Source organism: Chinchilla lanigera, unplaced genomic scaffold, assembly GCF_000276665.1.
Source record: "Chinchilla lanigera isolate Chin_1 unplaced genomic scaffold, ChiLan1.0 scaffold00052, whole genome shotgun sequence".
Classification (NCBI taxonomy): Eukaryota; Metazoa; Chordata; class Mammalia; order Rodentia; family Chinchillidae; genus Chinchilla; species Chinchilla lanigera.
Genome location: NW_004955453.1, coordinates 8,472,687 through 8,480,810, shown reverse-complemented (window position 1 = coordinate 8,480,810; position 8,124 = coordinate 8,472,687). Strand labels below are relative to the sequence as shown.

General features: G+C 37.9%; 1 long non-coding RNA gene across 2 annotated transcripts in view; it reads right to left on the bottom strand.

The window, feature by feature from the left end:
* LOC102017092 overlaps nt 1–8,124 on the bottom strand; it is a 52,775-nt gene that overhangs the window by 1,779 nt on the left and 42,872 nt on the right. For both annotated transcript variants that reach the window (XR_262721.1, XR_001236138.1), the window contains exon 4: nt 841–920. This is a non-coding gene — a long non-coding RNA (uncharacterized LOC102017092). The remainder of the gene's footprint in view (nt 1–840; nt 921–8,124) is intronic.

Here is an 8,124-nt window from a genome sequence, read left to right as displayed (position 1 = left end):
CTTCTCCTTCTCCTTCTCCTTCTCCTTCTCCTTCTCCTTCTCCTTCTCCTTCTCCTCCTTCTACACTGGAGATTGGATCTGGCATCTTCACAATGAACTCAGGATTTCATTAACTGTCAATTTTCGCCAGGCCGGGCTCAACTTTGTGAACCTCTGGCCTCAGTCTCCCAAAGTTCTGAGATTACAGTGGATTATAAGTAATAGGGGCCAGAATGGTCACTAAAAATTTCCCATCTCTAAATATCATAAGTACTGGGTCCTGAATATGAATTTAGTTCAATTTATATCAGTGTTTATTTGTGTGTGTGTTTTTATACTTCATTCAATATCCCACTTGTTAAAGTTGAAAAGAGGTAAGTAGTACATCCTGTGTATGTGTACACTGAGATGGTCCTTGTCAAAAGTAGCTGTGCCACCTGAGATAAAAATGCTAATACTAGAGAGCATAGTTTTATTCAAAACTATTTTTATCAACTTTGATTTATTTCTGTTTTTATGTAGTTTGAACACTTCTGAATTTATTACCAAGCAAAGAATAATACTTGGCAATACTTAGATCCAGCTCATTTCTTTGAAAGGTTATTCAAGAAGTGATAATATGAGATTGAGAAAATAGAGCTGGGAAAAAAAATAAACCCATATTAAGTGTGTAATGGTTTTTGGGCAAGTGGCTCAGTCCTTCCGCTGATCTCTTGAGAAATAATATAACAAGTGCTTCAGAACTGTTCCTCCAAAGATGGAGAGAACGGAATATTTTTCCACAGAGTACCATCCCCTGTGTTGAAAATTCTTTGCAAGGGTATTAATTCTCCAGGCTTGAAGTTCTGTGTCTGTGCTTACCTGATGGTGTTTCAAGTCCTCAGAGACAGCAGAGTAGGAAATCCTACAGCAGGAGGTTACAAAATACAGGGAACTGGCACCTGGCGTCAGGAGGGAAGAAGGAATGGTTTAGGGCAGTGCTGAGAACCCATGGTGCACCGGCCACCACCGGCTACTTGTTATCAGTAAAAGCTCTAAAATGTTTGCTATCGCTGGTTTAGGGTGCTGGAGGCAGACCTTTCTTATTTACACTAAGCAGTGCACACCTAGGCCTATGTTAGAATTATAAACTGAATAGGAATGCACTGTGGGATTCTGTCCTCTCCCAGCTGCAAAATTCTTCACTGTCTTTCTCACCTTCCATGCTAGGCTAACTTTCACTCACATAACTTTGTGATGGTCTATGGTCATACCACCCTGAATGCGCCCAATTTAGTCTGATCTCAGAACTAAGCAGGGTCGGGCCTGATAAGTACTTAGATGGGAGACACAACTTTATGATGTACATTCCATACATGGATGAAAATGGCAAGTGGTATTAACTGATACAAGCCATATTTCACTGACACGATGACACTATAGCCAAAGTCTTCAAAGAAGGGAAAGAGTCATGGATTCAATTAAGTGACACAAAAACAAATGGATGCTTAGACTGGTATTCAGAGGCTTATTTTTATTCCATCTAATCCTAATGAAGACAAGGACAGTGAGAAAGCAGAAGGGTGTATTCAAGGAAAATGCCTTTACCAATTTAACTACTTTGTGTTTGCATTTGTGGAACAGTGATTTATGTGGAACTTTCTGGGGTCCAACTATTGTTTCAGATATTAGAGACATTGTACTGTATAGCTTAGAACAAGTCAGAGAATATCACAATAGTTGAGAAAGTTTGACTACAGCAGATATGAGAAACATGGGACAGGTAAATTAATGGTGTAATTGCTGATAATGATAAGACCCGACAAAGAAACCAACAGGATGAAGAGTTACTGGGTAGGGTGAGATGGCTAGCAGGCTATAAATATGGCTGTAAGAAATGCCTTTTCAAAAGTTAACATATAAGCCAATTTCTTTAGGTAGAAAAAAGGACAATGTATTCTAAAACTCTAGATAAACCAGTTACATTACAGTCTAAATGAGTGCTTCCTGTGGTCTTATCCTGTGGAAAATGCATAGAAATATATATGCATAATACCCCTGATGGGACCAGGAAGACACAGGGAAGAGCATTCTGGACAAATAGAATAGTAAAGGTGAACAATCTGTGTTGGAAAATGGTAAGTTTAGAGCTAGAGAGTACCTATGCAGGGAGAATGAGTTGACAGATGAAGCAACCAATCATACAGAAACTTGTACACCAAGGAAAAAGAATAAGATGGTAAAAGAAAGGAAAAAAAGAAAAGGAGAAGGCAGGGAAATGGAGGAAAAAGATATGAAAAAGGAAGGAAAACTGAAAATAAAAACAATGTAGAAAAGTGAAGAACATTGTGTAAAGGATAAAAGTAAAACACCAGACTCATTTAGACAAAATTACTGAGACAAACTAAACAAAAATGTAAGAATTTAATGCTTCAAACAAGAAAATGCCCCAAAACCTTGGATACTTGAGTTTACGTTCAGAACACACAGAAATATAATCAGGAATGGGTACCTGATTAAAATATTGGAGATGCTTATTTGACTTTATTAAGACTTTAAAGCCAATTTCATCCTATAGTCCTTACAAAGACAAGTCTGGACAGACCACTTTACAAGATCTATAAAAAAGATCCCAATCTCCTGTATTATATTTTATTTACACAGAGTAACCCCAGGAGACAGATGTTTCTAAAGCATTCTTGTGTTGACTTAATTTCAAATATGTTTATTTAAAAATCTGAAGCAGTTCTACAGCTTGACAGGCATAAACAAGCTTTGCTCTGTTAGTCACATCATCTGTAAGATTGTCATTCTTTCTGTCTTTCTACTTGGCATTCATAACGTACAATACCAATTATTTACTTGTGGGGAAATTCCTGTGTTGTTTTGAAATGAATTATAACCAGTGATAAAATTTGACATGCATGTAATTTAACGTCTAAAGGCATTAGAGTTCTCGGATATGTTTTCTATCTGTAGGAGTGATAGGGACAAGATGAAGACTTAATTTAGTTCTCACCCATCTGAAAGGTATCAACCTTTGTTCTTGCATTACAAATTTTGACTTCATTCTTAAATTTCTTTGTGGATAAATATTAAGAAAAGGTAACTTTGCCTGAAGTCTGGTATGTTTGCTCATTGAGTGACTTGTGTTTAACCCTCAGAATGCTGGAGGGTTTACCTCCCCACACACTCAGGGGCAGCACCTAATAGCATGCCAGAAAGCACAGGGCATGGCAGTAGATGTTTCCAAGAGTCTCTAGGTTTGATCACGGCGGTCTTGGTTATAAAAGAGCAGAAAATCCAAGTCAAGTGTCTAGTGCGATAAAGGTTAAGACATGCAGAGAGAATTGCCTGACCCCATGTTCATCACTGGTGTGACAGAATGGAGCATCACGGTGCCTTGCACAGACTGGGTGCAGTAGAGCTTTGTGCTAGCAGCTCAGCCTTCTCTCCCAGCAGGTACACCTGTGTTGAGTTAAAGACGGAAAGTGTCTCTTTAAAAATCTGTTATTGCTCAGCCACATCGGAAAGTGAAACCCCAAATGCTATACAGCATGCTGTCTCCACCCATTTCTACCACACGCATTTGGTTCCATGATTTGTTTAGCGTTTTTTTTCTTGCACACACTTTGCATCAGGCATTATAAAAAAGAATATAGACAAATACAGAAGGAATGTCTATGATGCCCTGTGACCAGCATGAGGTTCTATGACATCAGACTGGTTGTGTTTGCCCCCAGTGATCTTAATTCTTTATAAGTATTGTAGGCCTAAGGGTCCCACAAGAGCATTATGAGTACTTTCTTCATTGCAACATTAGGAAATGAAACGTACAAAACCTCATGGGAATCCTGAAGACTTGAACTTAGGTGATATGGCCTGGTTAGTTGTAAAGAGAAAAACTTCATGTTAAAAAAAAATAGAAAGGCTTATACATGATTTTGGCAAAGTGCTGTGGCTATTAGAATAACTTTGATTTGCAACGTTTGAAATAAATTTTGTAGTTTGAAGTATTAGTTTTTGCAAAAAGAATCATCTCCATAAAATACCGTCATGAATAATGAGTTATCGGGCACTTGTTTTTTAAACAAAAAGTATACACTCTCCCCAGTGGAAATGAGCTGTGTGGAGCGTGAATCCTTCAGGGGATGCTGCTGGTAAGGTGCACTACAATCAAAACTTCATTTGATTCCCAAGATTGAACTTCCTTATACAAATACTGATATACCTACAGCTGTAACTATGCACACATATTTATCAATCAATAATAATATATATCTTCAGAGGCCTACAAATTGGACCTGGACATAAAAATGAAAGTATTTATTGAAAAAATATATATGTCTATGTGTGTGGAGATACACACATATAAACGTACTTGCCTGTATGTAGGTATACGTGGGTGCATACACACAAACACTCAGAGTCAGGTTTCCTTCCATGCCAGGGATTTAGGTCATGGCACAGTGACTCTGACTCTGGCTTTTTGCTTTCAACTTCTAGATTCATCCACATCACCACCTGCCCCACATATGTATACGGTCAACCCTAATATGCTGATTATTCTAATAAACCTGTCTTACCTGGGATTGCATGACTGAATCTTGACTGATTTTTGAGTGAACTGTGGATACAAAGTAACGTCCACTCTGGATGCTTTCTAGGTGATGTGTAAGAAAGGCATATATTTAGACTGTCCAAGACAACTAAGAGGACTATCATGAGCAGGTAGAAGGAAATGGACAGGCTGAACATATATCTCCTTTTTCTATACTTTTAAAAAATATTTTTAATTCACATACAATATTTACGATCCCGCAATCCCACTACCAGGTATATATTGAAAAGAAATGAAATAATTATATCCAAGTGATGCTGCACATCCATGTTTATTGCTGCACAAGAGCTAAGATATGGAATCAGTTAAGATGTTTATGAACAGATAAATTGTAAAAATATGATACATGCCAGAAGTGGTGCACACCTGTAATCCTAGCTACTGGAGAGGCTGAGGGGTAAGGACTGAAAATTTGTAGCTAGCCTGGGCAACATGGTGAGGCACTGTTTCAAAATAGTTTAAAAAGGGCTGAGAACATATCTCAGTGATACAAATTCTGCATAGTATATGCAGGACACTGGGTTCCCTTACCAAAAATGCAACAGACACACATGTGCACATGTATGCACACAAATATTCTGGTGTATATACATTCAACATGCAACTTTTCAGAAGTAAACTGAGAGGACTGATGAAGTATTCAATTATTTTATGAGTTTTCCCCTACAGACTACATTCCTAGAACGTTTTCTAAAAATGTACAGCTCTGACAATATCAGCCAATCATTATCTGCATGGAAGTTTTCCCTTTACTTAAAACAGGTGGCATATGGATTTTTGAAGTTCCCTATGCTCCTTATGAATTTAAACGTTGCTCATTTTATTCCTCTACAACATATGGCCAGTTTCTCTTCATGAACTCTTGACAAAATGCTTAATAAACAATGTCTGTCTTCTGTGATGTTGTTCTTGTTAAAAAGTTTCATAGAAGAATGGAAAGAATATTATTCTTTGAGGCAGAATTGCGGAGTAAAATTAAAGTACCATTGAATAAAGCAGTCACATTGGACCTTTCTGAATCTATACCAGTGAGGATAAAAACATCTGTTCTGCCCCACCCTAGAGATTTTATGAGGGTCACACCGGGACAATAGCTCTTGCCTTTTGGCTCTAACTTCATGTAAAGCTCACACCTCACTTTATTCTGCCTTCTATTTTAACTTCGTGTGTCATTTGTGTGTTTTTCTTCTCTATGAGGTCATTAATTCCTGAAGGACTAGTAATGTGCCTGATTTATCCTTCCATCTCCCACAGCTTGAGCTCAGCATGCACTGGTACGCAGTAAAATTGTTTGTTAAGCAATGTATAGATGTTTCATAGATTTGATGTGAATGCCAACATATAAAAATAGTGCATTTCAGAGTCACTGTGCCCCGGTTTTCTGACTAGTGGCCTACCATGGTACTCCTGTGCCACCAATGTAGGTCAACTTTCAATTTGACTCTACAGACAGGTGCCATATGTACTAGTTTGTTGATCTTGTTGGTCCAACTCTAAAGCATGGGGAATTCTTGAGTGGGCAATGGTACAAGTGTGGTTTGAGTAAGGTACTGTGGCATAATTCCACTCTGATTCTTTGGGCTTGGTTGTGCTCCTTGTTCTTAAATGGCTGTGTCTAGTAAGGAAGGATATTCATAAAATGTAGCCAATATAGGCTTCATAACTGTCCACCATGTTGGGTATGAGAGAAAGTTTAAGTCCCAGGATTCTTTGAAAGTGGTCTGAAACTTGTGCTGTATGGACACATAGCATTTGGCCAATGCCAAAAGTGTTTGGACCTGTGGCAAGAGAAACTGCATTACCCTGGCCAATGCTCACCAAGGGAGCTGTTGGCTTTTTGTATATGAGATTTCTCTATTATGTGTAGGTATTTGTAACACTTTATATCATGTAATATTCCTCCAACTTAGTAGTTAATATTAATATCCTCTCAGGAATGACAAAGTTGGGGCTCAGAGTGCCTTAGTAAATTACCCAACTACCATGGCTGATAAGTCGGCACTGGGGCTGGCAAGCCTTTTCTTTCAAAGGTCAGATAGAAAATATTTTAAAATATGTACATAATTCAGTTTCTGTTAAAATTACCCTGTTATTTTATTTCAGAAGCAGTGACATACAATATGTAACAATATATGTGTTATGTTCCAATAAAACTTTATTTATACACATTACAATAAGAGTTTCATAGAATTTTCAGTGTGTTCAAACGTTCTTGTTTTTAAAGTTCTTTTCAACCTGGTGAAAATTTTAAAAAATATTCTTATAACATTAGCATATAACAGCAGGAGGCAAAGTGGATTTGGCCTAGGAATCCTAGCTTGCTAACTCCTAGGGTATACCATATTGACAGAAAAAGCGCACTGGATCCTAGGATGGAGCTGGGAGTACTTCTGCAGCTGTGTAGTTGTCTTGATTCAGTTCACTATTGCTTCACTTTCTATGGAAAGTGCTGTCTCTCCCCTTGTCATTAGAGATCCACAGCCCAGATCTGGAGGCTGACTCAGTGGAACTAATTCTTCATAACTCTGGACCACTGGGCCAGCCTTCTTGGACTCAGGAGGGCACCTCCCAGGAATTTCTGGTTTCTATATAATCCCCCAAGCCCCACCAGTGGTTTCACTTCTTTGTGTTTCTGAAGTTAGCCCCAACTCCACAACTGATATTATCTCTCAGTAATGCTACTGTGGGCCATAATATTTTCTTTAAAGAAAAGTATTTAGCCCTGACACTAGCCTATGAATTGTACTAATGTATACTTTTTATTTTGAGCATAAACATTAAAAAGCTAGATTTGAGAAACAAGTGTTTGATGGCTCCTTTCTTTCCCTCTTTAAAAATGACGGCACACCATTAATGACAATCTGGAACCCACACCTGTTACAGAACACCAGCTGAACTTGCTCATCGGAGATTCATCCTGGGCACACTCAGGATCAGCCTGAGAGACAGGCAAGTGGGGCAGCTGCCGGGAGGAGAATTGGCATGAACTTGAACAGGTGTCCAGAGGTCTGAATAGTTAAAATATTTAAGATGGGATCTGTGTCCACAAGTAATTTTAAATGCCCACATCTATCTTTTGGTTTTACCTTGAAGCCCATTTTTGTAGAAAAATTTGAGTTTCTCTCATAGATTCACTGTTTTAGAACTACTAATTTTTTTTGCTTTATTTAACGTGGTGAATCAATATATTGTCACCCACTCAGCATAGTAATCTGTTTTATATATCCAGCTCATTAGGGTATGAATGATTAAAAATACTGTACAATTCTCTACACTAAAACAAAAAAATCTGGCTTCTTCCTTTTAAAATCTCATAGCATAAAAATATGAAGTATGACAAATTTAAGAAATATTTTAATTTAGATCTGAATTCAAGATATTGAAAGGGTAGTCACAAGAAAGAACCAAAGCACTTTCAAGACTTCAAATGGAATTCTTTTGTGAGCATTTATGAGAAGTGGCTCTACTGAGCAATTCTGTGTCCCCTGGATGCTATTTAGGATGACATATGGCTGTTTAAGATGTTTGCTAATTACATACTTGTA